Genomic DNA, 25135 nt, shown 5'->3' on the forward strand with positions numbered 1-25135 from the left:
TTTTTTACGTTTTTCTCCTTTTCGCCTCTTTTCTGGGCGTATTATTCTTCTTTTTCTTCTTTTTTTTCGTCTAATGCATACCCCATCAGTGCAGCAATGCTTATTCAATACCGCCAGCAGATGGAGACACTGGGGGATAATTTTCTAAGGATTTATACTGATTTTTCCTGTCTGAATTTGTCGCACAGAAAGTTGCAGGCCAAATATGTGTGACATTTCTGCGACTTTAGCTTCTAGAGCATTTTTACAACATTATACATAGGTGCTGAATACATAAAAAGCGACTGTTCAGCGACAGACAAGTCGCATCGGCTGAAAGTAGGCCAGAATGTCAGTCCATGTTGGAGCAGGTTTAGATACAGTCTAAAGTATAGATCTCAAAGTCTGTGCACAGAATTTAGCAAGGGCCTCGCACCTTCTGATGCATCAGGTAGGTGCACAATAGCATAGCCTAACCCTCTGTACTTTGGTCTATATTGATGCGGGACATAGACAGCCAGCTGATGACCAATCCATTAGTGCAATGGATGGCTGGAAGCATTTGTCTTTGCCTTTGCAATACCACAGAAGCAATGCATGGTCAATGTACAGCAATGACACACCTGTGTGAACAGCCAGGAGACCCCCCCCCCCCCCCCATGTTATGTTACATAGTTACATAGTTAGTACGGTCGAAAAAAGACATATGTCCATCAAGTTCAACCAGGGAATTAAGGGGTAGGGGTGTGGCGCGATATTGGGGAAGGGATGAGATTTTATATTTCTTCATAAGCATTAATCTTATTTTGTCAATTAGGAACATTCAGCACCCACCCGCTATCAAGGCAGCTGCCTATCATGTCATGCCCTACCTGCACAGGTGTGCTGGCTACTCAAATGATCCAATTAAGGAGGCCATTTAGTCAGCAGCAGCAGAAGTCCTGTGCCTGGACGCTCCAACAGCGGCCAGACACAAGCAGAAGCAGAAGCAGCAGAAGCAGCAGCAGCACCACCTTTTGTTTTTTGGCTGCAGCAGCAGCAAGGCCCACAGGGCTGGCTAGCTGGCTAGCCAGCAAGCAGGTAGCAATGAAAGTAGGAATCTTTCTTTTTAACCCTGTAAGGGGGTGGTGCACTGTACCCGAAGATACTGCCATATCGGGTCAATGCATAGGGCGACGGAAGCAAGCTTCGAAATCGGCCCCCGTTCTCAAAAATCCATTTAATATATGGTCCCCAGATAGGGGACGTATCAGATATTAAACTGATAAGAACAGATACTACACTTGATCTTAGCCAAAAGGCCGAGAAGCGATAACCGTGAAAGGGGCGGGCCCAACAAGGTGCCCTTCATGGGCACTATCACTGCTTGCTGTCAGGGAGGCTGCCAGACAATTTTCCATGCACACTCTGGGCTGGGGGGCAGTCAACCACCAGTACACACAGCAGAACCTAAACCCATACCATTATTGCTAAGCAGCAAGACAGGGGCCCATTGCACTCCCACGGGGCCTTTTTAAATGCAATCCATAACCCGGATTTGCCAGGAACCCTTCTTACTCCTCCTACTTGCATGTGACACTGGGCTTAGGATCTGCATAGGAAACACACACACAAGCACACACCTACCTTTGTTGCCTGCAGATGCCTCCTTGGCTGTCCCCAAACGGTATCAAACCAACACCCACGGGAAGCTGTAAGCATAGAGGACATGCCTGCACCCCATTGGACTTACCTGTGTGGGTTAAACCCGGGTTATTTGACAACCTATGGCGGTGATGGTTCTGCTCAGGCAGAGCAGTGCTGATGCTCCTCATAAAGCTGTCGCTGCTGTGAAGGTTCTAGGTGACATCACAAATCCCTATGGTTACATACACAACAAAGCTGGGTTGTTGTTGTTTACACTCTGCAAGGCCTGTGGAAGTGAGTGACATCATAGCACTGTAGTTCTGAGGGTTCTAGATGGATGCAACAATCTCCTGTTGCTTCTATGAAGGCCATAATAGACGACATCACCAAACAGCTCCATAGTCACATACACAGCAAAGGAGAGATGTTGTTTACACCTAGTGATGTCAGTGGTATTGAGTGACATCACAGCACAGTGCTAAGGCTCCTGGGCCTGGACACAGCAGCGGCTGCAATATCTCAACGGAGAATACGTTTATATATATGTGTGTGTGTGCGCATATATATATATATATATATATATATATATATATATTTCTCCGCCGAAATCACTTTTAAACCCATTTCCACCTTTTTTTCCCTTCTCTTCCTCTTACTTTTTTTTCACGTTTTTTTACGTTTTTCTCCTTTTCGCCTCTTTTCTGGGCGTATTATTCTTCTTTTTCTTCTTTTTTTTCGTCTAATGCATACCCCATCAGTGCAGCAATGCTTATTCAATACCGCCAGCAGATGGAGACACTGGGGGATGATTTTCTAAGGATTTATACTGATTTTTCCTGTCTGAATTTGTCGCACAGAAAGTTGCAGGCCAAATATGTGTGACATTTCTGCGACTTTAGCTTCTAGAGCATTTTTACAACATTATACATAGGTGCTGAATACATAAAAAGCGACTGTTCAGCGACAGACAAGTCGCATCGGCTGAAAGTAGGCCAGAATGTCAGTCCATGTTGGAGCAGGTTTAGATACAGTCTAAAGTATAGATCTCAAAGTCTGTGCACAGAATTTAGCAAGGGCCTCGCACCTTCTGATGCATCAGGTAGGTGCACAATAGCATAGCCTAACCCTCTGTACTTTGGTCTATATTGATGCGGGACATAGACAGCCAGCTGATGACCAATCCATTAGTGCAATGGATGGCTGGAAGCATTTGTCTTTGCCTTTGCAATACCACAGAAGCAATGCATGGTCAATGTACAGCAATAACACACCTGTGTGAACAGCCAGGAGCCTCCCCCCCCCCCATGTTATGTTACATAGTTACATAGTTAGTACGGTCGAAAAAAGACATATGTCCATCAAGTTCAACCAGGGAATTAAGGGGTAGGGGTGTGGCGCGATATTGGGGAAGGGATGAGATTTTATATTTCTTCATAAGCATTAATCTTATTTTGTCAATTAGGAACATTCAGCACCCACCCGCTATCAAGGCAGCTGCCTATCATGTCATGCCCTACCTGCACAGGTGTGCTGGCTACTCAAATGATCCAATTAAGGAGGCCATTTAGTCAGCAGCAGCAGAAGTCCTGTGCCTGGACGCTCCAACAGCGGCCAGACACAAGCAGAAGCAGAAGCAGCAGAAGCAGCAGAAGCAGCAGCAGCACCACCTTTTGTTTTTTGGCTGCAGCAGCAGCAAGGCCCACAGGGCTGGCTAGCTGGCTAGCCAGCAAGTAGGTAGCAATGAAAGTAGGAATCTTTCTTTTTAACCCTGTAAGGGGGTGGTGCACTGTACCCGAAGATACTGCCATATCGGGTCAATGCATAGGGCGACGGAAGCAAGCTTCGAAATCGGCCCCCGTTCTCAAAAATCCATTTAATATATGGTCCCCAGATAGGGGACGTATCAGATATTAAACTGATAAGAACAGATACTACACTTGATCTTAGCCAAAAGGCCGAGAAGCGATAACCGTGAAAGGGGCGGGCCCAACAAGGTGCCCTTCATGGGCACTATCACTGCTTGCTGTCAGGGAGGCTGCCAGACAATTTTCCATGCACACTCTGGGCTGGGGGGCAGTCAACCACCAGTACACACAGCAGAACCTAAACCCATACCATTATTGCTAAGCAGCAAGACAGGGGCCCATTGCACTCCCACGGGGCCTTTTTAAATGCAATCCATAACCCGGATTTGCCAGGAACCCTTCTTACTCCTCCTACTTGCATGTGACACTGGGCTTAGGATCTGCATAGGAAACACACACACAAGCACACACCTACCTTTGTTGCCTGCAGATGCCTCCTTGGCTGTCCCCAAACGGTATCAAACCAACACCCACGGGAAGCTGTAAGCATAGAGGACATGCCTGCACCCCATTGGACTTACCTGTGTGGGTTAAACCCGGGTTATTTGACAACCTATGGCGGTGATGGTTCTGCTCAGGCAGAGCAGTGCTGATGCTCCTCATAAAGCTGTCGCTGCTGTGAAGGTTCTAGGTGACATCACAAATCCCTATGGTTACATACACAACAAAGCTGGGTTGTTGTTGTTTACACTCTGCAAGGCCTGTGGAAGTGAGTGACATCATAGCACTGTAGTTCTGAGGGTTCTAGATGGATGCAACAATCTCCTGTTGCTTCTATGAAGGCCATAATAGACGACATCACCAAACAGCTCCATAGTCACATACACAGCAAAGGAGAGATGTTGTTTACACCTAGTGATGTCAGTGGTATTGAGTGACATCACAGCACAGTGCTAAGGCTCCTGGGCCTGGACACAGCAGCGGCTGCAATATCTCAACGGAGAATACGTTTATATATATGTGTGTGTGTGCGCGTATATATATATATATATATATATATATATATATATATATTCTCCGCCGAAATCACTTTTAAACCCATTTCCACCTTTTTTTCCCTTCTCTTCCTCTTACTTTTTTTTCACGTTTTTTTACGTTTTTCTCCTTTTCGCCTCTTTTCTGGGCGTATTATTCTTCTTTTTCTTCTTTTTTTTCGTCTAATGCATACCCCATCAGTGCAGCAATGCTTATTCAATACCGCCAGCAGATGGAGACACTGGGGGATAATTTTCTAAGGATTTATACTGATTTTTCCTGTCTGAATTTGTCGCACAGAAAGTTGCAGGCCAAATATGTGTGACATTTCTGCGACTTTAGCTTCTAGAGCATTTTTACAACATTATACATAGGTGCTGAATACATAAAAAGCGACTGTTCAGCGACAGACAAGTCGCATCGGCTGAAAGTAGGCCAGAATGTCAGTCCATGTTGGAGCAGGTTTAGATACAGTCTAAAGTATAGATCTCAAAGTCTGTGCACAGAATTTAGCAAGGGCCTCGCACCTTCTGATGCATCAGGTAGGTGCACAATAGCATAGCCTAACCCTCTGTACTTTGGTCTATATTGATGCGGGACATAGACAGCCAGCTGATGACCAATCCATTAGTGCAATGGATGGCTGGAAGCATTTGTCTTTGCCTTTGCAATACCACAGAAGCAATGCATGGTCAATGTACAGCAATGACACACCTGTGTGAACAGCCAGGAGACCCCCCCCCCCCCCCCATGTTATGTTACATAGTTACATAGTTAGTACGGTCGAAAAAAGACATATGTCCATCAAGTTCAACCAGGGAATTAAGGGGTAGGGGTGTGGCGCGATATTGGGGAAGGATGAGATTTTATATTTCTTCATAAGCATTAATCTTATTTTGTCAATTAGGAACATTCAGCACCCACCCGCTATCAAGGCAGCTGCCTATCATGTCATGCCCTACCTGCACAGGTGTGCTGGCTACTCAAATGATCCAATTAAGGAGGCCATTTAGTCAGCAGCAGCAGAAGTCCTGTGCCTGGACGCTCCAACAGCGGCCAGACACAAGCAGAAGCAGAAGCAGCAGAAGCAGCAGCAGCACCACCTTTTGTTTTTTGGCTGCAGCAGCAGCAAGGCCCACAGGGCTGGCTAGCTGGCTAGCCAGCAAGCAGGTAGCAATGAAAGTAGGAATCTTTCTTTTTAACCCTGTAAGGGAGTGGTGCACTGTACCCGAAGATACTGCCATATCGGGTCAATGCATAGGGCGACGGAAGCAAGCTTCGAAATCGGCCCCCGTTCTCAAAAATCCATTTAATATATGGTCCCCAGATAGGGGACGTATCAGATATTAAACTGATAAGAACAGATACTACACTTGACCTTAGCCAAAAGGCCGAGAAGCGATAACCGTGAAAGGGGCGGGCCCAACAAGGTGCCCTTCATGGGCACTATCACTGCTTGCTGTCAGGGAGGCTGCCAGACAATTTTCCATGCACACTCTGGGCTGGGGGGCAGTCAACCACCAGTACACACAGCAGAACCTAAACCCATACCATTATTGCTAAGCAGCAAGACAGGGGCCCATTGCACTCCCACGGGGCCTTTTTAAATGCAATCCATAACCCGGATTTGCCAGGAACCCTTCTTACTCCTCCTACTTGCATGTGACACTGGGCTTAGGATCTGCATAGGAAACACACACACAAGCACACACCTACTTTTGTTGCCTGCAGATGCCTCCTTGGCTGTCCCCAAACGGTATCAAACCAACACCCACGGGAAGCTGTAAGCATAGAGGACATGCCTGCACCCCATTGGACTTACCTGTGTGGGTTAAACCCGGGTTATTTGACAACCTATGGCGGTGATGGTTCTGCTCAGGCAGAGCAGTGCTGATGCTCCTCATAAAGCTGTCGCTGCTGTGAAGGTTCTAGGTGACATCACAAATCCCTATGGTTACATACACAACAAAGCTGGGTTGTTGTTGTTTACACTCTGCAAGGCCTGTGGAAGTGAGTGACATCATAGCACTGTAGTTCTGAGGGTTCTAGATGGATGCAACAATCTCCTGTTGCTTCTATGAAGGCCATAATAGACGACATCACCAAACAGCTCCATAGTCACATACACAGCAAAGGAGAGATGTTGTTTACACCTAGTGATGTCAGTGGTATTGAGTGACATCACAGCACAGTGCTAAGGCTCCTGGGCCTGGACACAGCAGCGGCTGCAATATCTCAACGGAGAATACGTTTATATATATGTGTGTGTGTGCGCGTATATATATATATATATATATATATATATATATATATATATATATATATTTCTCCGCCGAAATCACTTTTAAACCCATTTCCACCTTTTTTTCCCTTCTCTTCCTCTTACTTTTTTTTCACGTTTTTTTACGTTTTTCTCCTTTTCGCCTCTTTTCTGGGCGTATTATTCTTCTTTTTCTTCTTTTTTTTCGTCTAATGCATACCCCATCAGTGCAGCAATGCTTATTCAATACCGCCAGCAGATGGAGACACTGGGGGATAATTTTCTAAGGATTTATACTGATTTTTCCTGTCTGAATTTGTCGCACAGAAAGTTGCAGGCCAAATATGTGTGACATTTCTGCGACTTTAACTTCTAGAGCATTTTTACAACATTATACATAGGTGCTGAATACATAAAAAGCGACTGTTCAGCGACAGACAAGTCGCATCGGCTGAAAGTAGGCCAGAATGTCAGTCCATGTTGGAGCAGGTTTAGATACAGTCTAAAGTATAGATCTCAAAGTCTGTGCACAGAATTTAGCAAGGGCCTCGCACCTTCTGATGCATCAGGTAGGTGCACAATAGCATAGCCTAACCCTCTGTACTTTGGTCTATATTGATGCGGGACATAGACAGCCAGCTGATGACCAATCCATTAGTGCAATGGATGGCTGGAAGCATTTGTCTTTGCCTTTGCAATACCACAGAAGCAATGCATGGTCAATGTACAGCAATGACACACCTGTGTGAACAGCCAGGAGACCCCCCCCCCCCCCATGTTATGTTACATAGTTACATAGTTACATAGTTACATAGTTAGTACGGTCGAAAAAAGACATATGTCCATCAAGTTCAACCAGGGAATTAAGGGGTAGGGGTGTGGCGCGATATTGGGGAAGGGATGAGATTTTATATTTCTTCATAAGCATTAATCTTATTTTGTCAATTAGGAACATTCAGCACCCACCCGCTATCAAGGCAGCTGCCTATTATGTCATGCCCTACCTGCACAGGTGTACTGGCTACTCAAATGATCCAATTAAGGAGGCCATTTAGTCAGCAGCAGCAGAAGTCCTGTGCCTGGACGCTCCAACAGCGGCCAGACACAAGCAGAAGCAGAAGCAGCAGAAGCAGCAGCAGCAGCAGCACCACCTTTTGTTTTTTGGCTGCAGCAGCAGCAAGGCCCACAGGGCTGGCTAGCTGGCTAGCCAGCAAGCAGGTAGCAATGAAAGTAGGAATCTTTCTTTTTAACCCTGTAAGGGGGTGGTGCACTGTACCCGAAGATACTGCCATATCGGGTCAATGCATAGGGCGACGGAAGCAAGCTTCGAAATCGGCCCCCGTTCTCAAAAATCCATTTAATATATGGTCCCCAGATAGGGGACGTATCAGATATTAAACTGATAAGAACAGATACTACACTTGATCTTAGCCAAAAGGCCGAGAAGCGATAACCGTGAAAGGGGCGGGCCCAACAAGGTGCCCTTCATGGGCACTATCACTGCTTGCTGTCAGGGAGGCTGCCAAACAATTTTCCATGCACACTCTGGGCTGGGGGGCAGTCAACCACCAGTACACACAGCAGAACCTAAACCCATACCATTATTGCTAAGCAGCAAGACAGGGGCCCATTGCACTCCCACGGGGCCTTTTTAAATGCAATCCATAACCCGGATTTGCCAGGAACCCTTCTTACTCCTCCTACTTGCATGTGACACTGGGCTTAGGATCTGCATAGGAAACACACACACAAGCACACACCTACCTTTGTTGCCTGCAGATGCCTCCTTGGCTGTCCCCAAACGGTATCAAACCAACACCCACGGGAAGCTGTAAGCATAGAGGACATGCCTGCACCCTATTGGACTTACCTGTGTGGGTTAAACCCGGGTTATTTGACAACCTATGGCGGTGATGGTTCTGCTCAGGCAGAGCAGTGCTGATGCTCCTCATAAAGCTGTCGCTGCTGTGAAGGTTCTAGGTGACATCACAAATCCCTATGGTTACATACACAACAAAGCTGGGTTGTTGTTGTTTACACTCTGCAAGGCCTGTGGAAGTGAGTGACATCATAGCACTGTAGTTCTGAGGGTTCTAGATGGATGCAACAATCTCCTGTTGCTTCTATGAAGGCCATAATAGACGACATCACCAAACAGCTCCATAGTCACATACACAGCAAAGGAGAGATGTTGTTTACACCTAGTGATGTCAGTGGTATTGAGTGACATCACAGCACAGTGCTAAGGCTCCTGGGCCTGGACACAGCAGCGGCTGCAATATCTCAACGGAGAATACGTTTATATATATGTGTGTGTGTGCGCGTATATATATATATATATATTTCTCCGCCGAAATCACTTTTAAGCCCATTTCCACCTTTTTTTCCCTTCTCTTCCTCTTACTTTTTTTTCACGTTTTTTTACGTTTTTCTCCTTTTCGCCTCTTTTCTGGGCGTATTATTCTTCTTTTTCTTCTTTTTTTTCGTCTAATGCATACCCCATCAGTGCAGCAATGCTTATTCAATACCGCCAGCAGATGGAGACACTGGGGGATAATTTTCTAAGGATTTATACTGATTTTTCCTGTCTGGATTTGTCGCACAGAAAGTTGCAGGCCAAATATGTGTGACATTTCTGCGACTTTAGCTTCTAGAGCATTTTTACAACATTATACATAGGTGCTGAATACATAAAAAGCGACTGTTCAGCGACAGACAAGTCGCATCGGCTGAAAGTAGGCCAGAATGTCAGTCCATGTTGGAGCAGGTTTAGATACAGTCTAAAGTATAGATCTCAAAGTCTGTGCACAGAATTTAGCAAGGGCCTCGCACCTTCTGATGCATCAGGTAGGTGCACAATAGCATAGCCTAACCCTCTGTACTTTGGTCTATATTGATGCGGGACATAGACAGCCAGCTGATGACCAATCCATTAGTGCAATGGATGGCTGGAAGCATTTGTCTTTGCCTTTGCAATACCACAGAAGCAATGCATGGTCAATGTACAGCAATGACACACCTGTGTGAACAGCCAGGAGACCCCCCCCCCCCCCCCCCCATGTTATGTTACATAGTTACATAGTTAGTACGGTCGAAAAAAGACATATGTCCATCAAGTTCAACCAGGGAATTAAGGGGTAGGGGTGTGGCGCGATATTGGGGAAGGGATGAGATTTTATATTTCTTCATAAGCATTAATCTTATTTTGTCAATTAGGAACATTCAGCACCCACCCGCTATCAAGGCAGCTGCCTATCATGTCATGCCCTACCTGCACAGGTGTGCTGGCTACTCAAATGATCCAATTAAGGAGGCCATTTAGTCAGCAGCAGCAGAAGTCCTGTGCCTGGACGCTCCAACAGCGGCCAGACACAAGCAGAAGCAGAAGCAGCACCACCTTTTGTTTTTTGGCTGCAGCAGCAGCAAGGCCCACAGGGCTGGCTAGCTGGCTAGCCAGCAAGCAGGTAGCAATGAAAGTAGGAATCTTTCTTTTTAACCCTGTAAGGGGGTGGTGCACTGTACCCGAAGATACTGCCATATCGGGTTAATGCATATGGCGACGGAAGCAAGCTTCGAAATCGGCCCCCGTTCTCAAAAATCCATTTAATATATGGTCCCCAGATAGGGGACGTATCAGATATTAAACTGATAAGAACAGATACTACACTTGATCTTAGCCAAAAGGCCGAGAAGCGATAACCGTGAAAGGGGCGGGCCCAACAAGGTGCCCTTCATGGGCACTATCACTGCTTGCTGTCAGGGAGGCTGCCAGACAATTTTCCATGCACACTCTGGGCTGGGGGGCAGTCAACCACCAGTACACACAGCAGAACCTAAACCCATACCATTATTGCTAAGCAGCAAGACAGGGGCCCATTGCACTCCCACGGGGCCTTTTTAAATGCAATCCATAACCCGGATTTGCCAGGAACCCTTCTTACTCCTCCTACTTGCATGTGACACTGGGCTTAGGATCTGCATAGGAAACACACACACAAGCACACACCTACCTTTGTTGCCTGCAGATGCCTCCTTGGCTGTCCCCAAACGGTATCAAACCAACACCCACGGGAAGCTGTAAGCATAGAGGACATGCCTGCACCCCATTGGACTTACCTGTGTGGGTTAAACCCGGGTTATTTGACAACCTATGGCGGTGATGGTTCTGCTCAGGCAGAGCAGTGCTGATGCTCCTCATAAAGCTGTCGCTGCTGTGAAGGTTCTAGGTGACATCACAAATCCCTATGGTTACATACACAACAAAGCTGGGTTGTTGTTGTTTACACTCTGCAAGGCCTGTGGAAGTGAGTGACATCATAGCACTGTAGTTCTGAGGGTTCTAGATGGATGCAACAATCTCCTGTTGCTTCTATGAAGGCCATAATAGACAACATCACCAAACAGCTCCATAGTCACATACAGAGCAAAGGAGAGATGTTGTTTACACCTAGTGATGTCAGTGGTATTGAGTGACATCACAGCACAGTGCTAAGGCTCCTGGGCCTGGACACAGCAGCGGCTGCAATATCTCAACGGAGAATACGTTTATATATATGTGTGTGTGTGCGCGTATATATATATATATATATATATATATATATATATATATATATATATTTCTCCGCCGAAATCACTTTTAAACCCATTTCCACCTTTTTTTCCCTTCTCTTCCTCTTACTTTTTTTTCACGTTTTTTTACGTTTTTCTCCTTTTCGCCTCTTTTCTGGGCGTATTATTCTTCTTTTTCTTCTTTTTTTTCGTCTAATGCATACCCCATCAGTGCAGCAATGCTTATTCAATACAGCCAGCAGATGGAGACACTGGGGGATAATTTTCTAAGGATTTATACTGATTTTTCCTGTCTGAATTTGTCGCACAGAAAGTTGCAGGCCAAATATGTGTGACATTTCTGCGACTTTAGCTTCTAGAGCATTTTTACAACATTATACATAGGTGCTGAATACATAAAAAGCGACTGTTCAGCGACAGACAAGTCGCATCGGCTGAAAGTAGGCCAGAATGTCAGTCCATGTTGGAGCAGGTTTAGATACAGTCTAAAGTATAGATCTCAAAGTCTGTGCACAGAATTTAGCAAGGGCCTCGCACCTTCTGATGCATCAGGTAGGTGCACAATAGCATAGCCTAACCCTCTGTACTTTGGTCTATATTGATGCGGGACATAGACAGCCAGCTGATGACCAATCCATTAGTGCAATGGATGGCTGGAAGCATTTGTCTTTGCCTTTGCAATACCACAGAAGCAATGCATGGTCAATGTACAGCAATGACACACCTGTGTGAACAGCCAGGAGACCCCCCCCCCCCCCCCATGTTATGTTACATAGTTACATAGTTAGTACGGTCGAAAAAAGACATATGTCCATCAAGTTCAACCAGGGAATTAAGGGGTAGGGGTGTGGCGCGATATTGGGGAAGGGATGAGATTTTATATTTCTTCATAAGCATTAATCTTATTTTGTCAATTAGGAACATTCAGCACCCACCCGCTATCAAGGCAGCTGCCTATCATGTCATGCCCTACCTGCACAGGTGTGCTGGCTACTCAAATGATCCAATTAAGGAGGCCATTTAGTCAGCAGCAGCAGAAGTCCTGTGCCTGGACGCTCCAACAGCGGCCAGACACAAGCAGAAGCAGAAGCAGCAGAAGCAGCAGCAGCACCACCTTTTGTTTTTTGGCTGCAGCAGCAGCAAGGCCCACAGGGCTGGCTAGCTGGCTAGCCAGCAAGCAGGTAGCAATGAAAGTAGGAATCTTTCTTTTTAACCCTGTAAGGGGGTGGTGCACTGTACCCGAAGATACTGCCATATCGGGTCAATGCATAGGGCGACGGAAGCAAGCTTCGAAATCGGCCCCCGTTCTCAAAAATCCATTTAATATATGGTCCCCAGATAGGGGACGTATCAGATATTAAACTGATAAGAACAGATACTACACTTGATCTTAGCCAAAAGGCCGAGAAGCGATAACCGTGAAAGGGGCGGGCCCAACAAGGTGCCCTTCATGGGCACTATCACTGCTTGCTGTCAGGGAGGCTGCCAGACAATTTTCCATGCACACTCTGGGCTGGGGGGCAGTCAACCACCAGTACACACAGCAGAACCTAAACCCATACCATTATTGCTAAGCAGCAAGACAGGGGCCCATTGCACTCCCACGGGGCCTTTTTAAATGCAATCCATAACCCGGATTTGCCAGGAACCCTTCTTACTCCTCCTACTTGCATGTGACACTGGGCTTAGGATCTGCATAGGAAACACACACACAAGCACACACCTACCTTTGTTGCCTGCAGATGCCTCCTTGGCTGTCCCCAAACGGTATCAAACCAACACCCACGGGAAGCTGTAAGCATAGAGGACATGCCTGCACCCCATTGGACTTACCTGTGTGGGTTAAACCCGGGTTATTTGACAACCTATGGCGGTGATGGTTCTGCTCAGGCAGAGCAGTGCTGATGCTCCTCATAAAGCTGTCGCTGCTGTGAAGGTTCTAGGTGACATCACAAATCCCTATGGTTACATACACAACAAAGCTGGGTTGTTGTTGTTTACACTCTGCAAGGCCTGTGGAAGTGAGTGACATCATAGCACTGTAGTTCTGAGGGTTCTAGATGGATGCAACAATCTCCTGTTGCTTCTATGAAGGCCATAATAGACGACATCACCAAACAGCTCCATAGTCACATACACAGCAAAGGAGAGATGTTGTTTACACCTAGTGATGTCAGTGGTATTGAGTGACATCTCAGCACAGTGCTAAGGCTCCTGGGCCTGGACACAGCAGCGGCTGCAATATCTCAACGGAGAATACGTTTATATATATGTGTGTGTGTGCGCGTATATATATATATATATATATATATATATATATATATATATATATATTTCTCCGCCGAAATCACTTTTAAACCCATTTCCACCTTTTTTTCCCTTCTCTTCCTCTTACTTTTTTTTCACGTTTTTTTAAGTTTTTCTCCTTTTCGCCTCTTTTCTGGGCGTATTCTTCTTCTTTTTCTTCTTTTTTTTCGTCTAATGCATACCCCATCAGTGCAGCAATGCTTATTCAATACCGCCAGCAGATGGAGACACTGGGGGATAATTTTCTAAGGATTTATACTGATTTTTCCTGTCTGAATTTGTCGCACAGAAAGTTGCAGGCCAAATATGTGTGACATTTCTGCGACTTTAGCTTCTAGAGCATTTTTACAACATTATACATAGGTGCTGAATACATAAAAAGCGACTGTTCAGCGACAGACAAGTCGCATCGGCTGAAAGTAGGCCAGAATGTCAGTCCATGTTGGAGCAGGTTTAGATACAGTCTAAAGTATAGATCTCAAAGTCTGTGCACAGAATTTAGCAAGGGCCTCGCACCTTCTGATGCATCAGGTAGGTGCACAATAGCATAGCCTAACCCTCTGTACTTTGGTCTATATTGATGCGGGACATAGACAGCCAGCTGATGACCAATCCATTAGTGCAATGGATGGCTGGAAGCATTTGTCTTTGCCTTTGCAATACCACAGAAGCAATGCATGGTCAATGTACAGCAATGACACACCTGTGTGAACAGCCAGGAGACCCCCCCCCCCCCCCATGTTATGTTACATAGTTACATAGTTAGTACGGTCGAAAAAAGACATATGTCCATCAAGTTCAACCAGGGAATTAAGGGGTAGGGGTGTGGCGCGATATTGGGGAAGGGATGAGATTTTATATTTCTTCATAAGCATTAATCTTATTTTGTCAATTAGGAACATTCAGCACCCACCCGCTATCAAGGCAGCTGCCTATCATGTCATGCCCTACCTGCACAGGTGTGCTGGCTACTCAAATGATCCAATTAAGGAGGCCATTTAGTCAGCAGCAGCAGAAGTCCTGTGCCTGGACGCTCCAACAGCGGCCAGACACAAGCAGAAGCAGAAGCAGCAGAAGCAGCAGCAGCACCACCTTTTGTTTTTTGGCTGCAGCAGCAGCAAGGCCCACAGGGCTGGCTAGCTGGCTAGCCAGCAAGCAGATAGCAATGAAAGTAGGAATCTTTCTTTTTAACCCTGTAAGGGGGTGGTGCACTGTACCCGAAGATACTGCCATATCGGGTCAATGCATAGGGCGACGGAAGCAAGCTTCGAAATCGGCCCCCGTTCTCAAAAATCCATTTAATATATGGTCCCCAGATAGGGGACGTATCAGATATTAAACTGATAAGAACAGATACTACACTTGATCTTAGCCAAAAGGCCGAGAAGCGATAACCGTGAAAGGGGCGGGCCCAACAAGGTGCCCTTCATGGGCACTATCACTGCTTGCTGTCAGGGAGGCTGCCAGACAATTTTCCATGCACACTCTGGGCTGGGGGGCAGTCAACCACCAGTACACACAGCAGAACCTAAACCCATACCATTATTGCTAAGCAGCAAGACAGGGGCCCATTGCACTCCCACGGGGCCTTTTTAAATGCAATCCATAACCCGGATTTGCCAGGAACCCTTCTTACTCCTCCTACTTGCATGTGACACTGGGCTTAGGATCTGCATAGGAAACACACACACAAGCACACACCTACCTTTGTTGCCTGCAGATGCCTCCTTGGCTGTCCCCAAACGGTATCAAACCAACACCCACGGGAAGCTGTAAGCATAGAGGACATGCCTGCACCCCATTGGACTTACCTGTGTGGGTTAAACCCGGGTTATTTGACAACCTATGGCGGTGATGGTTCTGCTCAGGCAGAGCAGTGCTGATGCTCCTCATAAAGCTGTCGCTGCTGTGAAGGTTCTAGGTGACATCACAAATCCCTATGGTTACATACACAACAAAGCTGGGTTGTTGTTGTTTACACTCTGCAAGGCCTGTGGAAGTGAGTGACATCATAGCACTGTAGTTCTGAGGGTTCTAGATGGATTCAACAATCTCCTGTTGCTTCTATGAAGGCCATAATAGACGACATCACCAAACAGCTCCATAGTCACATACACAGCAAAGGAGAGATGTTGTTTACACCTAGTGATGTCAGTGGTATTGAGTGACATCACAGCACAGTGCTAAGGCTCCTGGGCCTGGACACAGCAGCGGCTGCAATATCTCAACGGAGAATACGTTTATATATATGTGTGTGTGTGCGCGTATATATATATATATATATATATATATATATATATATATATATATATATTTCTCCGCCGAAATCACTTTTAAACCCATTTCCACCTTTTTTTCCCTTCTCTTCCTCTTACTTTTTTTTCACGTTTTTTTACGTTTTTCTCCTTTTCGCCTCTTTTCTGGGCGTATTATTCTTCTTTTTCTTCTTTTTTTTCGTCTAATGCATACCCCATCAGTGCAGCAATGCTTATTCAATACCGCCAGCAGATGGAGACACTGGGGGATAATTTTCTAAGGATTTATACTGATTTTTCCTGTCTGAATTTGTCGCACAGAAAGTTGCAGGCCAAATATGTGTGACATTTCTGCGACTTTAGCTTCTAGAGCATTTTTACAACATTATACATAGGTGCTGAATACATAAAAAGCGACTGTTCAGCGACAGACAAGTCGCATCGGCTGAAAGTAGGCCAGAATGTCAGTCCATGTTGGAGCAGGTTTAGATACAGTCTAAAGTATAGATCTCAAAGTCTGTGCACAGAATTTAGCAAGGGCCTCGCACCTTCTGATGCATCAGGTAGGTGCACAATAGCATAGCCTAACCCTCTGTACTTTGGTCTATATTGATGCGGGACATAGACAGCCAGCTGATGACCAATCCATTAGTGCAATGGATGGCTGGAAGCATTTGTCTTTGCCTTTGCAATACCACAGAAGCAATGCATGGTCAATGTACAGCAATGACACACCTGTGTGAACAGCCAGGAGCCTCCCCCCCCCCCATGTTATGTTACATAGTTACATAGTTAGTACGGTCGAAAAAAGACATATGTCCATCAAGTTCAACCAGGGAATTAAGGGGTAGGGGTGTGGCGCGATATTGGGGAAGGGATGAGATTTTATATTTCTTCATAAGCATTAATCTTATTTTGTCAATTAGGAACATTCAGCACCCACCCGCTATCAAGGCAGCTGCCTATCATGTCATGCCCTACCTGCACAGGTGTGCTGGCTACTCAAATGATCCAATTAAGGAGGCCATTTAGTCAGCAGCAGCAGAAGTCCTGTGCCTGGACGCTCCAACAGCGGCCAGACACAAGCAGAAGCAGAAGCAGCAGAAGCAGCAGCAGCACCACCTTTTGTTTTTTGGCTGCAGCAGCAGCAAGGCCCACAGGGCTGGCTAGCTGGCTAGCCAGCAAGTAGGTAGCAATGAAAGTAGGAATCTTTCTTTTTAACCCTGTAAGGGGGTGGTGCACTGTACCCGAAGATACTGCCATATCGGGTCAATGCATAGGGCGACGGAAGCAAGCTTCGAAATCGGCCCCCGTTCTCAAAAATCCATTTAATATATGGTCCCCAGATAGGGGACGTATCAGATATTAAACTGATAAGAACAGATACTACACTTGATCTTAGCCAAAAGGCCGAGAAGCGATAACCGTGAAAGGGGCGGGCCCAACAAGGTGCCCTTCATGGGCACTATCACTGCTTGCTGTCAGGGAGGCTGCCAGACAATTTTCCATGCACACTCTGGGCTGGGGGGCAGTCAACCACCAGTACACACAGCAGAACCTAAACCCATACCATTATTGCTAAGCAGCAAGACAGGGGCCCATTGCACTCCCACGGGGCCTTTTTAAATGCAATCCATAACCCGGATTTGCCAGGAACCCTTCTTACTCCTCCTACTTGCATGTGACACTGGGCTTAGGATCTGCATAGGAAACACACACACAAGCACACACCTACCTTTGTTGCCTGCAGATGCCTCCTTGGCTGTCCCCAAACGGTATCAAACCAACACCCACGGGAAGCTGTAAGCATAGAGGACATGCCTGCACCCCATTGGACTTACCTGTGTGGGTTAAACCCGGGTTATTTGACAACCTATGGCGGTGATGGTTCTGCTCAGGCAGAGCAGTGCTGATGCTCCTCATAAAGCTGTCGCTGCTGTGAAGGTTCTAGGTGACATCACAAATCCCTATGGTTACATACACAACAAAGCTGGGTTGTTGTTGTTTACACTCTGCAAGGCCTGTGGAAGTGAGTGACATCATAGCACTGTAGTTCTGAGGGTTCTAGATGGATGCAACAATCTCCTGTTGCTTCTATGAAGGCCATAATAGACGACATCACCAAACAGCTCCATAGTCACATACACAGCAAAGGAGAGATGTTGTTTACACCTAGTGATGTCAGTGGTATTGAGTGACATCACAGCACAGTGCTAAGGCTCCTGGGCCTGGACACAGCAGCGGCTGCAATATCTCAACGGAGAATACGTTTATATATATGTGTGTGTGTGCGCGTATATATATATATATATATATATATATATATATATATATATATATATTTCTCCGCCGAAATCACTTTTAAACCCATTTCCACCTTTTTTTCCCTTCTCTTCCTCTTACTTTTTTTTCACGTTTTTTTACGTTTTTCTCCTTTTCGCCTCTTTTCTGGGCGTATTATTCTTCTTTTTCTTCTTTTTTTTCGTCTAATGCATACCCCATCAGTGCAGCAATGCTTATTCAATACCGCCAGCAGATGGAGACACTGGGGGATAATTTTCTAAGGATTTATACTGATTTTTCCTGTCTGAATTTGTCGCACAGAAAGTTGCAGGCCAAATATGTGTGACATTTCTGTGACTTTAGCTTCTAGAGCATTTTTACAACATTATACATAGGTGCTGAATACATAAAAAGCGACTGTTCAGCGACAGACAAGTCGCATCGGCTGAAAGTAGGCCAGAATGTCAGTCCATGTTGGAGCAGGTTTAGATACAGTCTAAAGTATAGATCTCAAAGTCTGTGCACAGAATTTAGCAAGGGCCTCGCACCTTCTGATGCATCAGGTAGGTGCACAATAGCATAGCCTAACCCTCTGTACTTTGGTCTATATTGATGCGGGACATAGACAGCCAGCTGATGACCAATCCATTAGTGCAATGGATGGCTGGAAGCATTTGTCTTTGCCTTTGCAATACCACAGAAGCAATGCATGGTCAATGTACAGCAATGACACACCTGTGTGAACAGCCAGGAGACCCCCCCCCCCCCCCATGTTATGTTACATAGTTACATAGTTAGTACGGTCGAAAAAAGACATATGTCCATCAAGTTCAACCAGGGAATTAAGGGGTAGGGGGTGTGGCGCGATATTGGGGAAGGGATGAGATTTTATATTTCTTCATAAGCATTAATCTTATTTTGTCAATTAGGAACATTCAGCACCCACCCGCTATCAAGGCAGCTGCCTATCATGTCATGCCCTACCTGCACAGGTGTGCTGGCTACTCAAATGATCCAATTAAGGAGGCCATTTAGTCAGCAGCAGCAGAAGTCCTGTGCCTGGACGCTCCAACAGCGGCCAGACACAAGCAGAAGCAGAAGCAGCAGAAGCAGCAGCAGCACCACCTTTTGTTTTTTGGCTGCAGCAGCAGCAAGGCCCACAGGGCTGGCTAGCTGGCTAGCCAGCAAGCAGGTAGCAATGAAAGTAGGAATCTTTCTTTTTAACCCTGTAAGGGGGTGGTGCACTGTACCCGAAGATACTGCCATATCGGGTCAATGCATAGGGCGACGGAAGCAAGCTTCGAAATCGGCCCCCGTTCTCAAAAATCCATTTAATATATGGTCCCCAGATAGGGGACGTATCAGATATTAAACTGATAAGAACAGATACTACACTTGATCTTAGCCAAAAGGCCGAGAAGCGATAACCGTGAAAGGGGCGGGCCCAACAAGGTGCCCTTCATGGGCACTATCACTGCTTGCTGTCAGGGAGGCTGCCAGACAATTTTCCATGCACACTCTGGGCTGGGGGGCAGTCAACCACCAGTACACACAGCAGAACCTAAACCCATACCATTATTGCTAAGCAGCAAGACAGGGGCCCATTGCACTCCCACGGGGCCTTTTTAAATGCAATCCATAACCCGGATTTGCCAGGAACCCTTCTTACTCCTCCTACTTGCATGTGACACTGGGCTTAGGATCTGCATAGGAAACACACACACAAGCACACACCTACCTTTGTTGCCTGCAGATGCCTCCTTGGCTGTCCCCAAACGGTATCAAACCAACACCCACGGGAAGCTGTAAGCATAGAGGACATGCCTGCACCCCATTGGACTTACCTGTGTGGGTTAAACCCGGGTTATTTGACAACCTATGGCGGTGATGGTTCTGCTCAGGCAGAGCAGTGCTGATGCTCCTCATAAAGCTGTCGCTGCTGTGAAGGTTCTAGGTGACATCACAAATCCCTATGGTTACATACACAACAAAGCTGGGTTGTTGTTGTTTACACTCTGCAAGGCCTGTGGAAGTGAGTGACATCATAGCACTGTAGTTCTGAGGGTTCTAGATGGATGCAACAATCTCCTGTTGCTTCTATGAAGGCCATAATAGACGACATCACCAAACAGCTCCATAGTCACATACACAGCAAAGGAGAGATGTTGTTTACACCTAGTGATGTCAGTGGTATTGAGTGACATCACAGCACAGTGCTAAGGCTCCTGGGCCTGGACACAGCAGCGGCTGCAATATCTCAACGGAGAATACGTTTATATATATGTGTGTGTGTGCGCGTATATATATATATATATATATATATATATATATATATATATATATATTTCTCCGCCGAAATCACTTTTAAACCCATTTCCACCTTTTTTTCCCTTCTCTTCCTCTTACTTTTTTTTCACGTTTTTTTACGTTTTTCTCCTTTTCGCCTCTTTTCTGGGCGTATTATTCTTCTTTTTCTTCTTTTTTTTCGTCTAATGCATACCCCATCAGTGCAGCAATGCTTATTCAATACCGCCAGCAGATGGAGACACTGGGGGATAATTTTCTAAGGATTTATACTGATTTTTCCTGTCTGAATTTGTCGCACAGAAAGTTGCAGGCCAAATATGTGTGACATTTCTGCGACTTTAGCTTCTAGAGCATTTTTACAACATTATACATAGGTGCTGAATACATAAAAAGCGACTGTTCAGCGACAGACAAGTCGCATCGGCTGAAAGTAGGCCAGAATGTCAGTCCATGTTGGAGCAGGTTTAGATACAGTCTAAAGTATAGATCTCAAAGTCTGTGCACAGAATTTAGCAAGGGCCTCGCACCTTCTGATGCATCAGGTAGGTGCACAATAGCATAGCCTAACCCTCTGTACTTTGGTCTATATTGATGCGGGACATAGACAGCCAGCTGATGACCAATCCATTAGTGCAATGGATGGCTGGAAGCATTTGTCTTTGCCTTTGCAATACCACAGAAGCAATGCATGGTCAATGTACAGCAATGACACACCTGTGTGAACAGCCAGGAGCCTCCCCCCCCCCCATGTTATGTTACATAGTTACATAGTTAGTACGGTCGAAAAAAGACATATGTCCATCAAGTTCAACCAGGGAATTAAGGGGTAGGGGTGTGGCGCGATATTGGGGAAGGGATGAGATTTTATATTTCTTCATAAGCATTAATCTTATTTTGTCAATTAGGAACATTCAGCACCCACCCGCTATCAAGGCAGCTGCCTATCATGTCATGCCCTACCTGCACAGGTGTGCTGGCTACTCAAATGATCCAATTAAGGAGGCCATTTAGTCAGCAGCAGCAGAAGTCCTGTGCCTGGACGCTCCAACAGCGGCCAGACACAAGCAGAAGCAGAAGCAGCAGAAGCAGCAGCAGCACCACCTTTTGTTTTTTGGCTGCAGCAGCAGCAAGGCCCACAGGGCTGGCTAGCTGGCTAGCCAGCAAGTAGGTAGCAATGAAAGTAGGAATCTTTCTTTTTAACCCTGTAAGGGGGTGGTGCACTGTACCCGAAGATACTGCCATATCGGGTCAATGCATAGGGCGACGGAAGCAAGCTTCGAAATCGGCCCCCGTTCTCAAAAATCCATTTAATATATGGTCCCCAGATAGGGGACGTATCAGATATTAAACTGATAAGAACAGATACTACACTTGATCTTAGCCAAAAGGCCGAGAAGCGATAACCGTGAAAGGGGCGGGCCCAACAAGGTGCCCTTCATGGGCACTATCACTGCTTGCTGTCAGGGAGGCTGCCAGACAATTTTCCATGCACACTCTGGGCTGGGGGGCAGTCAACCACCAGTACACACAGCAGAACCTAAACCCATACCATTATTGCTAAGCAGCAAGACAGGGGCCCATTGCACTCCCACGGGGCCTTTTTAAATGCAATCCATAACCCGGATTTGCCAGGAACCCTTCTTACTCCTCCTACTTGCATGTGACACTGGGCTTAGGATCTGCATAGGAAACACACACACAAGCACACACCTACCTTTGTTGCCTGCAGATGCCTCCTTGGCTGTCCCCAAACGGTATCAAACCAACACCCACGGGAAGCTGTAAGCATAGAGGACATGCCTGCACCCCATTGGACTTACCTGTGTGGGTTAAACCCGGGTTATTTGACAACCTATGGCGGTGATGGTTCTGCTCAGGCAGAGCAGTGCTGATGCTCCTCATAAAGCTGTCGCTGCTGTGAAGGTTCTAGGTGACATCACAAATCCCTATGGTTACATACACAACAAAGCTGGGTTGTTGTTGTTTACACTCTGCAAGGCCTGTGGAAGTGAGTGACATCATAGCACTGTAGTTCTGAGGGTTCTAGATGGATGCAACAATCTCCTGTTGCTTCTATGAAGGCCATAATAGACGACATCACCAAACAGCTCCATAGTCACATACACAGCAAAGGAGAGATGTTGTTTACACCTAGTGATGTCAGTGGTATTGAGTGACATCACAGCACAGTGCTAAGGCTCCTGAGCCTGGACACAGCAGCGGCTGCAATATCTCAACGGAGAATACGTTTATATATATGTGTGTGTGTGCGCGTATATATATATATATATATATATATATATATATATATATATATATTTCTCCGCCGAAATCACTTTTAAACCCATTTCCACCTTTTTTTCCCTTCTCTTCCTCTTACTTTTTTTTCACGTTTTTTTACGTTTTTCTCCTTTTCGCCTCTTTTCTGGGCGTATTATTCTTCTTTTTCTTCTTTTTTTTCGTCTAATGCATACCCCATCAGTGCAGCAATGCTTATTCAATACCGCCAGCAGATGGAGACACTGGGGGATAATTTTCTAAGGATTTATACTGATTTTTCCTGTCTGAATTTGTCGCACAGAAAGTTGCAGGCCAAATATGTGTGACATTTCTGCGACTTTAGCTTCTAGAGCATTTTTACAACATTATACATAGGTGCTGAATACATAAAAAGCGACTGTTCAGCGACAGACAAGTCGCATCGGCTGAAAGTAGGCCAGAATGTCAGTCCATGTTGGAGCAGGTTTAGATACAGTCTAAAGTATAGATCTCAAAGTCTGTGCACAGAATTTAGCAAGGGCCTCGCACCTTCTGATGCATCAGGTAGGTGCACAATAGCATAGCCTAACCCTCTGTACTTTGGTCTATATTGATGCGGGACATAGACAGCCAGCTGATGACCAATCCATTAGTGCAATGGATGGCTGGAAGCATTTGTCTTTGCCTTTGCAATACCACAGAAGCAATGCATGGTCAATGTACAGCAATGACACACCTGTGTGAACAGCCAGGAGACCCCCCCCCCCCCCCCCCATGTTATGTTACATAGTTACATAGTTAGTACGGTCGAAAAAAGACATATGTCCATCAAGTTCAACCAGGGAATTAAGGGGTAGGGGTGTGGCGCGATATTGGGGAAGGGATGAGATTTTATATTTCTTCATAAGCATTAATCTTATTTTGTCAATTAGGAACATTCAGCACCCACCCGCTATCAAGGCAGCTGCCTATCATGTCATGCCCTACCTGCACAGGTGTGCTGGCTACTCAAATGATCCAATTAAGGAGGCCATTTAGTCAGCAGCAGCAGAAGTCCTGTGCCTGGACGCTCCAACAGCGGCCAGACACAAGCAGAAGCAGAAGCAGCAGAAGCAGCAGCAGCACCACCTTTTGTTTTTTGGCTGCAGCAGCAGCAAGGCCCACAGGGCTGGCTAGCTGGCTAGCCAGCAAGCAGGTAGCAATGAAAGTAGGAATCTTTCTTTTTAACCCTGTAAGGGGGTGGTGCACTGTACCCGAAGATACTGCCATATCGGGTCAATGCATAGGGCGACGGAAGCAAGCTTCGAAATCGGCCCCCGTTCTCAAAAATCCATTTAATATATGGTCCCCAGATAGGGGACGTATCAGATATTAAACTGATAAGAACAGATACTACACTTGATCTTAGCCAAAAGGCCGAGAAGCGATAACCGTGAAAGGGGCGGGCCCAACAAGGTGCCCTTCATGGGCACTATCACTGCTTGCTGTCAGGGAGGCTGCCAGACAATTTTCCATGCACACTCTGGGCTGGGGGGCAGTCAACCACCAGTACACACAGCAGAACCTAAACCCATACCATTATTGCTAAGCAGCAAGACAGGGGCCCATTGCACTCCCACGGGGCCTTTTTAAATGCAATCCATAACCCGGATTTGCCAGGAACCCTTCTTACTCCTCCTACTTGCATGTGACACTGGGCTTAGGATCTGCATAGGAAACACACACACAAGCACACACCTACCTTTGTTGCCTGCAGATGCCTCCTTGGCTGTCCCCAAACGGTATCAAACCAACACCCACGGGAAGCTGTAAGCATAGAGGACATGCCTGCACCCCATTGGACTTACCTGTGTGGGTTAAACCCGGGTTATTTGACAACCTATGGCGGTGATGGTTCTGCTCAGGCAGAGCAGTGCTGATGCTCCTCATAAAGCTGTCGCTGCTGTGAAGGTTCTAGGTGACATCACAAATCCCTATGGTTACATACACAACAAAGCTGGGTTGTTGTTGTTTACACTCTGCAAGGCCTGTGGAAGTGAGTGACATCATAGCACTGTAGTTCTGAGGGTTCTAGATGGATGCAACAATCTCCTGTTGCTTCTATGAAGGCCATAATAGACGACATCACCAAACAGCTCCATAGTCACATACACAGCAAAGGAGAGATGTTGTTTACACCTAGTGATGTCAGTGGTATTGAGTGACATCACAGCACAGTGCTAAGGCTCCTGGGCCTGGACACAGCAGCGGCTGCAATATCTCAACGGAGAATACGTTTATATATATGTGTGTGTGTGCGCGTATATATATATATATATATATATATATATATATATATATATATATTCTCCGCCGAAATCACTTTTAAACCCATTTCCACCTTTTTTTCCCTTCTCTTCCTCTTACTTTTTTTTCACGTTTTTTTACGTTTTTCTCCTTTTCGCCTCTTT

The 25135-nt window shown here is 46.0% G+C and overlaps 11 non-coding genes across 11 annotated transcripts; all 11 read right to left on the reverse strand.

The window, feature by feature from the left end:
- Positions 1-1101: 1101 nt before the first annotated feature.
- LOC130308540 (U2 spliceosomal RNA) lies at positions 1102-1292 on the reverse strand. Its single transcript, XR_008857495.1, has one exon. It is a non-coding gene; the product is annotated as a U2 spliceosomal RNA (small nuclear RNA).
- A 2089-nt stretch (positions 1293-3381) lies between these two features.
- On the reverse strand, positions 3382-3572 carry LOC130308543 (U2 spliceosomal RNA). The gene has a single exon (XR_008857497.1). It is a non-coding gene; the product is annotated as a U2 spliceosomal RNA (small nuclear RNA).
- Positions 3573-5657: 2085 nt separating this feature from the next.
- On the reverse strand, positions 5658-5848 carry LOC130308464 (U2 spliceosomal RNA). The gene has a single exon (XR_008857441.1). It is a non-coding gene; the product is annotated as a U2 spliceosomal RNA (small nuclear RNA).
- Positions 5849-7965: 2117 nt separating this feature from the next.
- LOC130308544 (U2 spliceosomal RNA) lies at positions 7966-8156 on the reverse strand. The gene has a single exon (XR_008857498.1). It is a non-coding gene; the product is annotated as a U2 spliceosomal RNA (small nuclear RNA).
- Positions 8157-10211: 2055 nt separating this feature from the next.
- On the reverse strand, positions 10212-10402 carry LOC130308468 (U2 spliceosomal RNA). Its single transcript, XR_008857445.1, has one exon. It is a non-coding gene; the product is annotated as a U2 spliceosomal RNA (small nuclear RNA).
- A 2095-nt stretch (positions 10403-12497) lies between these two features.
- LOC130308545 (U2 spliceosomal RNA) lies at positions 12498-12688 on the reverse strand. Its single transcript, XR_008857499.1, has one exon. It is a non-coding gene; the product is annotated as a U2 spliceosomal RNA (small nuclear RNA).
- Positions 12689-14782: 2094 nt separating this feature from the next.
- LOC130308546 (U2 spliceosomal RNA) lies at positions 14783-14973 on the reverse strand. Its single transcript, XR_008857500.1, has one exon. It is a non-coding gene; the product is annotated as a U2 spliceosomal RNA (small nuclear RNA).
- Positions 14974-17067: 2094 nt separating this feature from the next.
- On the reverse strand, positions 17068-17258 carry LOC130308547 (U2 spliceosomal RNA). The gene has a single exon (XR_008857501.1). It is a non-coding gene; the product is annotated as a U2 spliceosomal RNA (small nuclear RNA).
- Positions 17259-19353: 2095 nt separating this feature from the next.
- Positions 19354-19544, reverse strand: LOC130308330 (U2 spliceosomal RNA). The gene has a single exon (XR_008857313.1). It is a non-coding gene; the product is annotated as a U2 spliceosomal RNA (small nuclear RNA).
- Positions 19545-21636: 2092 nt separating this feature from the next.
- LOC130308331 (U2 spliceosomal RNA) lies at positions 21637-21827 on the reverse strand. The gene has a single exon (XR_008857314.1). It is a non-coding gene; the product is annotated as a U2 spliceosomal RNA (small nuclear RNA).
- Positions 21828-23922: 2095 nt separating this feature from the next.
- Positions 23923-24113, reverse strand: LOC130308333 (U2 spliceosomal RNA). The gene has a single exon (XR_008857315.1). It is a non-coding gene; the product is annotated as a U2 spliceosomal RNA (small nuclear RNA).
- Positions 24114-25135: the final 1022 nt, after the last annotated feature.

The sequence above is a fragment of the Hyla sarda genome, unplaced genomic scaffold (genome assembly GCF_029499605.1).
Source record: "Hyla sarda isolate aHylSar1 unplaced genomic scaffold, aHylSar1.hap1 scaffold_148, whole genome shotgun sequence".
NCBI classification, from domain to species: Eukaryota; Metazoa; Chordata; class Amphibia; order Anura; family Hylidae; genus Hyla; species Hyla sarda.